Below are 14,926 nucleotides of genomic sequence, written 5' to 3' on the forward strand. Positions count from 1 at the left end.
CAGATCTATCAAACTTTATAGCTGCTTTGAATTACTGGAGCAAAACTGCACTGTTCTCAAGCAAAACATCACTAATATGTCAAGTACTAGTCAAAGACAGTACACTGTGTACAAGCAGTACCTCACATTAGTATCTTTCCTTCAGTCATTGCACTAATTTGCCAACAATATTCCGTGTCCAGTTCAGCGATGGAGAATCTTGCTTAGTTGCCCAATAAGGGCATTTTGTCAGGAGCACAGGCCAATGAACCTTCTTCAAATGGTTGCACTTCCTGATTGGGCAGGGGAGCCAGCAGCCTGCTACTTGAGCTTTGCAGTGGCAGCAGTACAGTGGCTGCTCAGCCTGTAGCACACCTGTAGCTGAACTTACCCTGCTTTCGCTCCTTGCTCCAGCCTTGATTCCTGCCTGCTTCAGTCTAATCCTTGCCTCCCTGCCCTGATTCTGATTCAGGCTCCAACCTTTGGCTTGACTTCTTGACCCTAACTTTGGCTTACCTTTCGGGTTGGCGTTCCCAATCATGGCTCCAGTTCTCACTTTTGGCTGGCTTCTTTACCCTGACTCTGTGCTTGCCATTACTCCAAACTGCCACTACAACCAGCAGGCAAGGTCCTGTTCCACCCACTAGGTATGCAGCCCATGCCCTGGCAGCCTTAATCATTTTCTTAAATGTTGTTGTTCCTGTCCTTGGAAACTGTCACTCAGGATCACAGTCTATCATGATTAATCAAGTGCTTATCATAATTTTGTACCACAGCATTGTACAAGAATTAGAGGCTGCTGGTAGCATCACCCGTAGTTAAGACTGGCCAATACTTCCCTTTATAAGACACTTTTTTCAGTTGCTTGTCGTTCTTTGCCAAACTTTAACTGTTTAGGCTGAAATTTTCCATACTAGGTGTCTGCCTCGTCTCTGGCATGACCGATGAATTTGATGGTCCAGGCTCCCCAAGTTGGTTGAGATCAGGTTCGAATGTTGAATAGCTAAGCTATATTGCCAAAGCTGAGCTGATAGCTTGATAGAAAGAGTGATCCCCTCTGCATTGTTGTTTGCCCTTTTATAGGGTCCTGGCAATGCCCTGAATATTCATATCAGCCCAACCTACCATGCCCAAATCTTATTTCCTCACCCAGATAAATCTTCGGATACACTTATTCTATAGGCTAACACATTATGACATATAATCAATATTAATATGTATGAATATTTCATCCCCAAAACCGTTACCTTTGGCCTAAATCATGACTTACATGTTCTGCAGTGTTCCCTGTGGTTACCGGTCTGTTCCAGACTCATGGTAAACACATGCAGTTCTCTGTTCGGTTTTCCATGCAGTTCCCCAAGGACAAAAAGTGGTAGGCCATTTATCTATGCCAAAGGTTACAAACACTTATGCTAACTTACTCTAGCTTAATCATACAGGACATATACCTGTAGGTTCCTTGTGCTACAGCCAAATATTATGAGAATATATACTGGAATTTGGTATAAACAAAATCCCTAACAATATAATCAAACCAATGAAGAAAACACATTAGGCAATATAGCAAGCTAGCAGACTAGCCTCATGGGCTATAATACATAGTGCCTGATTCTCCTTTTTTTGCACCTTGTATAATCATTTACAGCAGTGCAAAATGGATATAAAATGCTACCATGCTGGTACAAAGCAGTAAGAGTGGACTCAAGAATTAAGCCTTGAGAGTTGTGACAGAGGAACTTCTCATTCTGCATCTTCTCAGCCCATTTTTCTGCATACTCTATTATAATATCAAGTGTGTTATCGTAGACCTTGCAGAGCTCCATGTTTCTGTCATGAATCTGGTATATTCAGTAAGCTAGAGTCTAAGTTCCTTGATGATATCTCTGATGGCTGATGGAAAACCATCTAGTAAAAAGAGATAATATGGCACAAAAATGCCTCATCTCACGGCTCTACATTCAGCAGTTCAAAGCATGCTGGAATGATTCCAGGTACAGCTAGCAGAGCAGCACAGGAATCATCTGTAAAACAGTTCCAGTCATTATTACCACTTCTAGGAGAGGTCATTTTGTACAGAACTTGATTTTAGTTTATCCTTGTGATAGGGAACCAGCACACGTGTACTCTATGAACACAAGTTCCCAATTTAAACTAGGTTTGGTCAAATTTACAAGCACTCAAATATTCCATTGCCAATTATTCCACTTCATAATTAGTGAGCTATTAGGTGAACAACAGAATTCATATACAGAGGTTTTTGGTTGACTTTTGCTGAGAAATGCTGTTGATCGTCGTCATCATCAATGGATGGTGTCTGCAGAGTCTTCTTTATTAACATCTTCAATATGGTTCCTTAAGTAGGTAAGTGTCACATTTTTCTTGTTAGCAGCCAGGTCAATGTGTTTAGCAAAGCACTTAGAGGGCATCTTCATTAACTGTGGTACGCAGTCTGTGAACACTGATTTAAAGCAATCATTCATGTTTGTGTAATAGACACCATGCATTGCTGTCCATTTGTAGCCTTCATTTCCTAAAAAGTGCAGCAAGTTTGGAAGGCAACTGAACTTGTCTTGCCTTATTTTTCAAGCCTTCATTGGAAGAAAGGTTCTGTCACTGTTAGAAGGCACCTGTTCTTCGTGTTCACCTGGTAGCTTTTCACCATTTTCCATAGTATGATTCCTTTCCAACCAGGTTTTTTTTTTTTTTTTTTTTTTTCCCCTTCCCCTTATAAATCCTGACCTTTATCAGGAAATACACCACCAAAAAAAGCAATTCACAGTTTTCTTGGTCCAGTGGTTTCAGATGGAAAATGTTCTTGTTCCACATCTTCAGCTTACATGTGATTGCCTTTAGCAAAGAGCTGCAAATAAGGAGCAACTGATAGCAGCTTCACATTGTCAAGAAGGTCATACATATAATAATAACAATCAGTAGGTTTTCTTACAGTTCTTTTCCAAGGTGTAGTTCTTAGGATTTTCAGAAACAGTTTTTGTCTATGGAATAAGTACCTCCTGCAGAAGCTAGTCTCTCTTTATCTCAGGATCTATCGTGGGAACATAGGAATTAACATTCTGGCTCAAACTAATCAAGTATCCTGACATTCACACCCAAAGTTCCAATTTTGGTGTGTGTGATTATCTCATGAGATTGAGACAAAAAAATAAGAGTAAAATATAAATATCAGCAGCAAATTCAACTTTTCTTCCAGTCTTCTTTCAAGGCTCAGGCACCCAGATGCAATAAAACATCTGTTCCATACATTCCTGGTTTACATGATCCTATCACCAAGAATCAAGTGACCCTTTAAAATAGAACAGGGAAAAAGTTGGGATTTATGGATCAGAATACTCCTGGTTAGTAACAGGGAGCTCTTCACCAATCGTTCTTAAAGTGAAAATAAATATTTAGAAAAGGTGCCATTCTAACAGTATTGGCTCTCCCCAATCTTCTCTTATTTATTGTACAAAAAGTCCAATGACTAAATTATTGCTAGCTAAAAACAATTAAACCTTCAAGTATCCCTGTTTATATTTACTAACCAATGGAATTCATGAGACCGAGACTCTTCACCTACAGAAAGTTATTCTTGTGTGTAAATGTTTGCATAAATGTGGCCCATACTGTCAAAACAATAGAGCTTCATTTAATATTGCTGTATGTAAATAAAAGATTATGAATATGCATGAAGGATTAGATTTTTAGCTGAAAACATCTATTTCACTGTACCCAAATAAACCGATGGAAAAAATATTTCCATTGATGATACTCAAAAGTCGCAGACAGGCAAAGTAAGAAACTGCTTGAGAACTTAAAGTATGTTTTAAGAATATTTACTTTGTATATTCTGCATGTGATGTTGACAATTTGTGTTTTAACAATTTATGAAGCATTCACCTTTTGTTTCTCAACATTTATTGTCATTAAATTATTGTTTTACCCCCACTGTTGTCTGACACCCTTCCTAACTTCCTCAACTGTGAAATTTTAAATGGATAAAAATAGGGAAATAAAATCTTAAAAATAAACATTGATATCTATCAAAATTATTAAAAAAAAAATCCTATGCTGCCAAGCCTACTTATGAAGTTAATGGAAGTCTTTCCATTGACTTCAGTGGGCTTTGGATCAAGCCCTAAAGCCCTGATTCAGGAAGAAACATAACACATCTGTAAGTTTAAACATATGAGTAATCCCATTATTATTTATTATTATATATTTGTACTGGGATAGTGCCTAGGAACCCCAGTCATGGACCACGGCCCAATTGTGCTATACACAGAATAGTTATACACTCCTACAGATGTGCATGGATTTTTACAGGCAGATTGAGATAACCTAGTTTTTTCAGGACTAAGTAGCAGTAGATCCCTGCCTAATGTTTACTGACATTGTTTACCACAATGCTGGCAGAGACCACATGCTACTGTATATCAGGGGTTACTTCAGACATTTCTTAGTGATGACAAACAGGGTAAATTTAAAAAAATAACTGATGTCCCAGTTGATTTGTTTGTTCGCTTACCTTCCGTAAAACGATTCAGTTTGTCCATAAACTCTTGCCACCTCTGATACCTCAATTCAATTTTCTGGAGGCAATTTTTCTAGTCTGTGGCTGACAAAAGGGATGTTTCTGGAGGGATGTATGTTTTGTCTTTCATCCTTCTGCCTCTTCTTTCCTTTTTTGTCTTCTCCTCTGTCTGTCTTGTGTTCTTTGGTTTTCTTTCTCCACTTTTGCCCTCTACCCTCTCTCACCCCCATTTCCCATTCTCCTGTGTTTGTCTTCACCCACCAATCATCTCTAACTGTAGATTCCAGCAGGTCTGGTGCCTAGCATTAGGAGAGCTGCTACTGATAGCTGTCCAGTGGGAGTCATGCTGCTAGAAATCCCAGATGGAGAGCATGCCGTGTTGTCTCAAAGGATGAAAAAATTTGTTGACAAGGGATCATGTCAAAGGTGCTTTCTCTCAGCCTGAAGTGATCCCTGCTCTACAATGTTTCCATTACATTTAAGGGGAGGTTTATGCTCCCTCTAGTGGCTACTTTAAGATAAACATTTCTTTTTAAAAAACAACTATATTACTGCCTGGAGATGCCTCTTTTCAGTACAGAGAGCTGTGGGTTCTGATCTCATTTCTGGTTGGTTTTCATCATTAACTATGGAGTTAATATCTGGTATTCCTCAGAAGGCAAACTTAATAATTAATTAATTTGTCAAGACAAAATTATGATTTGATCCAAAACTTTTTATTTGTTGTGTACAAACAAAGCAAGGTTAAAAGCAAAAAGGTTCAGTCAAGTACAAGTGTATCTATTAAGAGAGCCAAGTGAGAAAATGCAGAAAGATGATGCTAATGTAACTTTATTTGAATTTTGTTTAATTTAGTCTTCTAATAATCTCTTTTTTAACAAGATATTTAGCTATCCCAGATAGGGATAACCTTTTTCTTTTCTGCCCTAACTTCTTATGCAATCTAATTATTTCAACATGTAACAATAATACAGCCAGACAAATTCAAATTAGAAATGAGGCACAATTTTTTTAACCATGAGGGTGGTTAACCATTGGAACAAACTACCAAAGAAGTGATGGATTCTCTATCTCTTCATGTCTTCAACTCAATACTGGATGCCTTTTTGGAGGATATGCGTTAGCCAAATGTAAACACAAGTTATTGGACTCAATACAGGAGTAATTGTGACATTTAATGGCCTGTGATATACAGGAGGTCAGACTAGATGATAGAATGGTCCCTTCTGGCTTTAACCCCTATGAAATCTATGAAGCTGTGTGGCAGATTCTCAGCAGGGATGCCTATTTCTGGATTTTACCCTTAAAATCTTGCATTTACCAAGTCAGAAGGGAGTTATGAATTGCCATTGTCCTGGAAAACATAAAATGATAACTTGGATTTATTATTTATTATATATGGAAACCTGACAATGAACTGGATTTCCTATGCAGTGGTGTATCAGCATTTCAGTATATTCTAGCCCAGGAATTGTGCAGAGTCAATTACATCAACAGGGAAGTGAATTAGAGTATGTGTTCTGCGATGGGATATACAGACCCACACTGACCAGGAAGGGGTTAAGGAGAGCCTGTGGATTCAGTCAGCCCCACCCCATTACACCTGTGCAAGGTGTTAAGCCTGGAGGGAGGAGATAAAGGAGGGAGGAGATAAAAGAGGAAAAGCCCAGTTCTGTGGTGGCTGACTAACAGAGGGAATAGACCTCTTGAGTTAGCGTTTGGAAATAAGGCTGGGCTTGGATCAGAACTTCAGCAGAAACTACCTTGAAACAGCTGAGAAGGAAGAACCAGCTGTGGCTAGAACCTATGTAGAGGCCCCTACATAGGTGCTGGAACTAGGTGTGCAGGGGGTGCTGCTGCATCCCCTGACTTGAAGTGGTTTTCATTATATACAGAGTTTACAGTTTGGTTCAATGGCTCTCAGCACCCCCACTATAAAAATTGTTCCAGTACCCTGGTCCCCTATGAGTCAGAGCCATGTTGGGACAGGTAGGCCTGGTGCAAGAACTTTGTTTCTTTTGTTTAGCATAACTAGTTTAATTCCCCTTTGTTTTAGGACCTGCAGAAGCATCAGTGGGGGAAGAGACTGTGAGGAAAGCCGAGCTGTAGGCCTTAGCAGGAAGCAGCCCAGAGATACGGCAGAGGATCTGAACAAACAGACTTCTGCTTCTGCAGGGTCCCTGGGTTGGAACCCAGAGCCTGGGTTCCCCTCCCAGTCCACCAAGGGTGGAAGTGTGAAGATCCTGAAGCCAAGGGCTGGCAGGCCCCAAAAGCCTGAAGTTACGCTGAACCTCCAGTGTGACGTTGCCAGACTATTGGTGTGCTCTAGTCATGGTAGGAAGTAGCTCAGGAATGTAGCAGAGGGTCTGAACAAACAGACTTCCTTGGCTTCATACAGGGTCCCTGGGCTGGAACCGAGTAGAGGGCGGGCCTGGGTTCCGCTCCCAGCCCACAAAGGGTGGGGTGTGAAGATCCCGGAGCCAAGGGCTGGCAGGCCCTAAAAGCCTGACACTGGGGAGAACCTCCAGTGTGAGGGTGCCAAACCACGGATTTGCGTGGCTTGTCTTTTAGGGTTACCATATTTTGTGCCTCCAAATGGAGGACACTCCCCGGGGGCCTGGGCCCGCCCCCAGCCCCGCCCCCGCCCCAACTCCGCCCCCTCCCAAAGTCTCCGCCCCCTCCCCTGCTTCCCGCGAACATTTAATTCGCGGGAAGCCTGAAGCAGGTAAGGGGGGGGGGGAGGAGGCGCGGCCCAGGCTGGTCCCCCCACGGCTCCAGCCTGGGTCGGCTCGGGCCCTGGGGTGCCGGCCCCGACCGACCACCCCCCGGCTCCCAGCCCCGCGGGCCCGGCGCACCCCCCGGCTCCCCGACCCCGGCGCACCCCGACCCCGGCTCCCCGACCCCGGCGCACCCCGACCCCGGCTCCCCGACCCCGGCTCCCGGCTCTCCGGCCCCGGCTCCCCGACCCCGGCGCACCCCGACCCCGGCGCACCCCGACCCCGGCTCCCCGACCCCGGCTCCCGGCTCCCCGGCCCCGGCTCCCCGACCCCGGCGCACCCCCCGGCTCCCCGACCCCGGCTCCCCGACCCCGGCGCACTCCCCGGCTCCCCGACCCCGGCTCCCAGCCTGGCTCCCCGACCCCGGCTCCCCGACCCCGGCGCACCCCCCGGCTCCCCGACCCGGCTCCGCGGGCCCGGACCGGCCCCGCGCCCAGCCCGGCCCCCTGCACCATGCCCCCGGCCCCGGACAAAGAGGCCCCGGCCGAGCCTCCCGATTTTCCCGGACATGCCCGGCTTTTGGGGATTTCCCCCCCGGACGGGGATTTGAGCCCCCAAAAGCCGGACATGTCCGGGAAAATCCGGACGTATGGTAACCCTATTGTCTTTTCCAGAGGCGGCATGACTAAAAGTAAGCTGGCTGGATGGCCAAGTCACAGAAAGAGGCAGACCACTACAGGGCCAGGGCAGCTGTTGGCAGGGACCACCAAAGGAGGAGAAGAGCTGCTACCCCATGCTGGATCCAGGGATCCACAGCACACCTGCCGTGAGTAGACTCTGCTACAGTTTTGTAGGTTAGAAATTAAAGAATGCCAGTGTGACATGCAAAATTTAATCTTTCTCTTCACCAGAGACACAAAGAAGTTCCATGATGGAACAAAGCTGAGGAAGATAAGATGAAAATGTTGCTTTTATCTAGAGTCCTGTTGCTGCATAGAAACAATTAAATCACAGGGTGCTCTCTTCAAATAATGAGTCTGAATTAAACCAGAAGAAAAGGAGAACCTGAGCTAATGCCAAAATGCCATTCGTAGCCCAAGTTTTTCTGACACATGGCAAGAAAACAATGGGAGGTTTTGGTGTAATTCTTGGGGGGGAAAAAATAGCTGAGTTAAGGATAAATGCCTTTGAGGGCATAAAACTCCTATTGAAGTCAATGGAAAATTTGGATGCACTGCATAAGAAATGCAGGGGGAGAGGGGAGCTCAAAGTCTTAGATTTAAAGGTGCATTAAAAGCATTACTTTACTTTTCTATTAAATCCTCCCCTCTCCCTAAGTGCACCAGTAACCACTGACAGGCCAGTATTTAAGGCTAAGTTCTGGGTGTGTGCTCATTTTAAGGTCTGTGCTTGCACCCAATGAAGTCAGTGACAAAACTCGGACTGATCTCAGAACCCTAGAGGTAAGATTTTAGAGGTGAAATGCATAGGATTTTTTAAAAATTAAAACATCTTTTTGATAAATAAGGGCTAAAAGGCTTTTAAGGGGGTTTTCTGCTTGATTTTTAATCTTATAATTATAAGATGTATTGGGAGCTCTTACCTCTTAACTGAAGGACGACATGGTGAATCTCTACCCACAATGCTGTTTAATTGAAATTAAATAGGTGTTGACGAGAACAAACAGAACAACAGTGGGTGGCATCCTGGCTCACTCAGGTCAATGGGAGTTTTGCCATTAATTTCAATAGAGCCAGGTTTTCCACAATGAGTTTTAAACAATCCATTAAAACTGGATGAGGTGGGCTGCTGCTCTGAGGTGGCACTGAGCGTTCTCTCTTGGGTGCTTGCCTGGCTCATAGGTGCCAAATCCAAGGGTGCTCTGGGGCTGGAGCACCCACGGGGAAAAAATATGGTGGATGGTCAGCACCCACTGGCAGCCCCCCTATCAATGCTTCTCTCTCTCTCCACAGTGCCTCTTGACCAACAGTGGGCCCTGCTGATCAGAGCCTCCTGCCGCGGAACAGCTGTTTCGTGGCATCAGGAGGCGCTGAGGGGAGATGAGTGAGGGTGCAGCGAACTCGGGGGAGGGAGTGGAACTGGGTGGGGAAGAGGCGGGGCGGGGGCAGAGCAGGGGTGGGAAGAAGCAGGGCAAGGGTGGGGCTTTGGGGGAAGGGGTGGAGTGGGAGCAGGGAAGGGCAGAGCTGATGGGAGCACCCCCCGGCAGATTAGAAACTCGGCGCCTATAGCCTGCCTGGTCCTGGTTTACATGCTCAGGGTCATATGTGGGGTCAGGAAGGAATTTTTTCCCCAGGTCAGATTAGAAGTGTCCTTGGGGAGTTTTTGTCTTCCTCTACATCTGCAGTGTGGAGCATTGGTTGTTTGTCAGGATTATGTGGATATATCTCACTTACTCAATTTCCTGCCATTGCAGGGGCCACTGGTACTGGTGCACTTTGGTCCCTTCTGTTCTCTGCTTGTAGCACATAATAGTTTGGTCTCCTGAGAGCTGTAATACCCTGTTCTAATTTCAGTTGTTGGGTGTAGTATGCAGGTGTTGGGTGGGGTTGGTGCCCTGTGGTATACAGGAGGTCAGATTGGATGATCTGATGGCCGCTTTTGCCTTTACATTCTATGACTCTATGAAAACCACATCCCCTCTCAACTTTCAGTTGCTTGACTTTGTGATGCCATCACTTCACTAGTTCTCCAGTCTCCATGAAGTCTTTCGGGACAGGCAAAACCTGAATTACTAATGTAAAACACAGGTAATCACCTCCTTCCTGCAGTTCTTTTTTTAAAAGACCACTCACACATACACACACACACACACAAGCCACCAACACTATTCAGATTTTCTGTATACATCATCAAGAAACATAAAAAGGCACAGGCTCGATTTGTGTGTTTGTGGTCCTTTTAATGTCTCCTCAGTGCAGTGCAGTGTGGACACAGCAGCTGATCAATGAGGTCCTGCTTTGGAGCCCCTAGAGGAATGTGTATGTAACTTTAGCGCCCTCGTGGCCAAGATGGAGTCTGCTCTGCAGGCAGCTCTGACCAAGAGAAGGCGAACGCAGGAATGCAGCAGGAGAAATCCCTTCCACCCCAGGGGCACCTGTTCCAAACCCCCCAGAGTGAACACACACACACCCACAGGAAAAGTACAGTGGATATAACAAGGGAAATATTTATTTACAGAGGGATGAGAGGAGAAAAACAACAAGGGGAAATATAGGAGGAGCAATAAGACAGGGCTGCATCCAAGCCAAGGCCCCACAGGCCCAGTGGTAGCACAGTCTGGAAGGGCAGACACTGAGCAATGTGTCTGCACACAGAGTTCAGGAGTCCTGAGCAAAGTTCCAGTCCAGTGGTGAATCTTGGGTGCTCCTGGTCGTCTTCGGCGCCAGTGAACTTTCCCCCAACAAACCCCTCCGGTGCCCTCTTCTGCCGCTCTCTGCAAAGCCACCCAGAGCGACCACCTCCCCACTTAACTATCTAGCAACCTCCCTCCTTGTCCCCAATGCAGAGTCACAAGCCCCAGTACTCACAGCCCCATGCAGCTCTGGGCAGCCATGATACTGGGTCCAGCTCCGGCCTGTCCTTCTCGGGCGATTCTTCCCTGGCACAGTGCTCCTCCTGGCTCCTGTCCTGGGCTGTCCCCGATCGGCCCTGTCCTTCCCAGGCCTCGGGCAGGTTCTCTGCTGCTTCACTTTTCCAGGGCCTCAGGCTGCCTCTCCCCCTTCCTGGAGCTCCAGTGCTGCCCCCTGGAGTTTCCCTCCTTTTTTCTTACTCTCCCCCTCCCCCTTAGGAAAAAGATTTAAAGGGCCATGCTCTCTAAACCCCAAAGGGGTTACACGTACATTTTACTAAAGACACTTCAAAAATGTTCTTCAGTGCTCTACAGTGATTGATGGGGCTAGTCACTGAAGCTCTTCTGTTGGTGCTATGTTGGAGCCCCCTACTGAAATACTCTATACAGTCTAGGCACTGGAGTAGCTGTCCTGCATGGATCCTATATCTGGAAAAGTTCTTCCACAAAATCAACAGCTGTGAGTGTTCTATAGAGTTGGGAAGAAAGTAACATTAGTTTACTCTGTGTGGTTTTTTTTTTTTTTTTTTTTCCATTTTGCTGACAGTGCCCAATGTTTCACCTACACATGTTAAGGAGTTTTAAAATAACACTGCTCTACAGCAAATTGCTTCTGAAATAAAGGTAGTCAAACTTTACTAATTCTGGGTCACTGAGAAGGAAAATGATGCTTAAAATTGTTGATTGGCTCTAGTTTTCAAGATATGCTATTGGGTCAGTATATATGACCCTTGACTTGGGAATGGCAGAGGATAAGTGAGTTATAAAGGGAAGGGATCTCAATTTAAACCAGAAATGACTAAAATACATCTTTGACTGGATCTATGAATAAATCTATGACTGGGTTTGGACAGTACTTGCTTTTTAGGCAAAACAATGAATGATGCAATCTGAAGCTGGTATTGCATCATACAAGATATGAATTGCATTATGTTATTCCTAGAAGTCATGGATGAAACAAATCTTCGCCAGTGGTTGAACAGGAAAAGGAAATCTATGCCTTTTGCAGTGCCAATGATTTGGAGAGAGCCAACAGATCATACCAGCAATTGTTACTTCTGCATGGTGCCTCCAGTTGGGAAAGGTGTGTCAAAGAAAAAAAAGTGGACTGTGCATTATCCAAACATTCCATCAGCTATACGCTCAGTACCCCACAGAGAAGGACTGCTGGTTCCTGATGTACCAGAATCATTCTCACTTGAGTCAGACGAGGAAGAGGATGAAACTTCTGGTCCTGAACCATCAATGTCACAGGACCCACATTTTCTCCCATCCTCCTCCTCTGAACCACACCTCATAACACAAGGTGAACTGAATGACCTTGTCAGGGATTTGGAACTACCCAAGAGTAAGGCAGAGCTGTTGGACTCCAGACTACAGCAGTGGAATCTCCTGGCAGGTGATGTTAGGGTTTCCATGTTCCGTGACCGTCAAAAGGATCTTGTCCCATTCTTCTTCATGGAAGGTGATCTTGTAGCCTGCAACAACATCAGTGGTGTGATGGCAGTCCTCAACATCGTTCACGATCCAGATGAGTGGAGACTGTTCATTGATTCATCGAAGACGAGACTTAAAGCTGTTTTACTGCATAATGGCAATGTTTTGCCATCAATTCCAGTTGGTCATGCAGTCCATATGAAGGAAACCTATGACAACATGAACCAACTTTTGAGGTGCATAAACTATGACCAACATCAGTGGCAGCTTTGTGTCGATTTGAAGGTTGTTGCTCTCTTGCTTGGTCTGCAGACTGGATACACAAAGTACTGCTGTTTTCTCTGCGAATGGGATAGTCATGCAAGAGATTCCCACATCAAGAAAGATTGGCCACTCTGACAGTCATTGGAGCCTGGGAGGAAAAGTGTTCGGCATCCACTACTTGTTGAATCAAGGAAGATTTTGTTACCACCCTTACACATCAAGCTGGGTCTGATGAAGAACTTTGTCAAGGCCACTGACAAAACACAAGCAGCTTTCAAGTACCTCTGTGGAAAATTTCCAAGGTTAAGTGAAGCTAAGATAAAGGAAGGTGTCTTTGTTGGTCCTCAGATTCGTGAACTTCTTTGAGATGATGCATTTGACCATGCACTGCGGGGCAAGGAAAAGATGGCATGGAAAGCCTTCCAGTTAGTGGCAATAAATTTTCTCGGAAACAACAAGGCAGACAACTACAGGTTGTTGGTGGAAAACCTCCTCAAGGCATACAAAAGCCTTGGTTGCAACATGTCACTAAAGATGCATTTTTTGCACTCTCATCTAGATTTTTTTTTTCCCACCGAACTGCGGAGCAGTGAGCGACGAGCACGGCGAGCGATTTCACCAGGACATTGCAACAATGGAGAAACGCTATCAGGGCAAATGGAGCCCATCAATGCTTGCAGACTATTGCTGGACAGTGACAAGAGATGCTCCATTTAATGAATACAAGAGACAAGCCAAGAAGCGCCGAGTAGACACTGAATAGGACTAAACTATGTACAGAATAGTTTTTTGCCTTTTGTTTCATAATAAATTTTATTTAAATAACCCTTTTGCTGATTTTTAAAGTGTTACATAAACAGGACAGGTGAAATATTATCATGTAAAGCAACCATAAACACATGAAAAGACCTAGGTTTACAATTTATGATTAAAACTCTATCTACACAATATGCATAGACATAAAATGTAAAAACTTAAATATCTTAGAAACAGTAGCCAATCAGTTGTTTTAATTGTCATATTTGAATTCAGCACATCAAAATACATAATAAATAGCACATTTTATCTCTGAAGCAGACGACTTCTCAAAAATTGTAGACCAGTGTAATCTGAAATGTGACATCCTGAAAAAAAGCATATATCAGCCCCCCTATTGCTGCCTACCTGTTTCCCTATGGCTCTTGTCACTGGCACCAAAATTGTTCCAGGTCAACAATGAAGTTCTCAAAAAGAGATGCATGGTATTAAGGCCAACTGAAAAAGCCAGATAGATCTATTATGATAAGCTACTTAGCAGACAGCAATAACCTACCTAGTAGCTGCTAATTAATTCAATTCAATTAATTTAGCATTCAATTTACAATGCTCTCTTCCTCAAAACTACAAAAAAAAATAGAAAAAAAGCACAGCTGTCAGCACTGTCAACTATGTCACTTGAAAAGTTCCTGCGGTGGGCATCTCTAATGACACAAGCAAGCCTGTTTTTGTCAGCAGCTGCTGAGTCCTGCAACCCTTGGGACCCTGACTGTAGCCATGCTGCGGCTTCCTCTGCCTGATCGGTCCCCACCCTTTGGAGCACTTCCTCTTTGCTTTCAAAAATGTTGTGCACCATAGAGCAGGCTGAAACAATGCAGAAGGTACAGTCAATAACATTGTTTCTCTGCAGAAGGCCCCTCCATCTTACCTTCGTCCTTGCAAAGGCACATTCAACCACCATTCTGCTCTTGCTGAAGTAGGAATGAAAACAATAATCAGAAGTGGAAGCATATGCCCCTGTTGACATAACCAGGGTACAATGTCGTAAACCAGGGGAACAATAGTGTGAGACCCTGCTAACCTATCTCAAACGAATGTAGGAATTGCCAGACCCGAGTGGATCAGTAGGTCCCATCTAGCCTGTCTTGGATGGTGATCTGTACCAGATGGTTTCTGAAGAAGGTGTAAGAAAACCTATAGTGGACATCTGTGGAATAAGCCGCTCATTGGGGAAGTTTCTTCCTAACCCATTGGTCAGTGGTTGGCTTATGTCCAGAAGCAGAAGAGTTATACCCCTTATAAATTGAGTTGATCAAATCTAATGTTCTCTTCCATGTCCGTGTCTAATCTTTGGTTGCGTGGTAAGTACAAACTATTATTACTCTTAATGGAAAGTGTAGTTCCTTGCCATATCAAGAAACACCAATATGTTTGTATCTGATTTCCACATACTACATATTTCCTAACCAATTCAGCCCAATTCTGAGCTATAATATGTTAATCAAGTAAAATATTTGAGTGGAAAAACAGAAGAAAAACAGATGAGGAACACTGTAAAGTTTGTGTTAAACTCTGTCCTAGTGAAAACTCCAGATAAAGAATATATAAATGCCAATGACCGGGAGGAGGCACAGGAAAAAGGGGCTGGACAAG

General features: G+C 44.4%; 1 pseudogene; it reads right to left on the reverse strand.

Moving 5' to 3' along the window:
- Positions 1 to 1,571: 1,571 nt before the first annotated feature.
- LOC135981000 (kinesin-associated protein 3-like) lies at positions 1,572 to 14,284 on the reverse strand (annotated as a pseudogene).
- Between the last annotated feature and the right edge of the window lie 642 nt (positions 14,285 to 14,926).

This window comes from Chrysemys picta, chromosome 1, assembly GCF_011386835.1.
Source record: "Chrysemys picta bellii isolate R12L10 chromosome 1, ASM1138683v2, whole genome shotgun sequence".
Lineage (NCBI taxonomy): Eukaryota > Metazoa > Chordata > Testudines > Emydidae > Chrysemys > Chrysemys picta.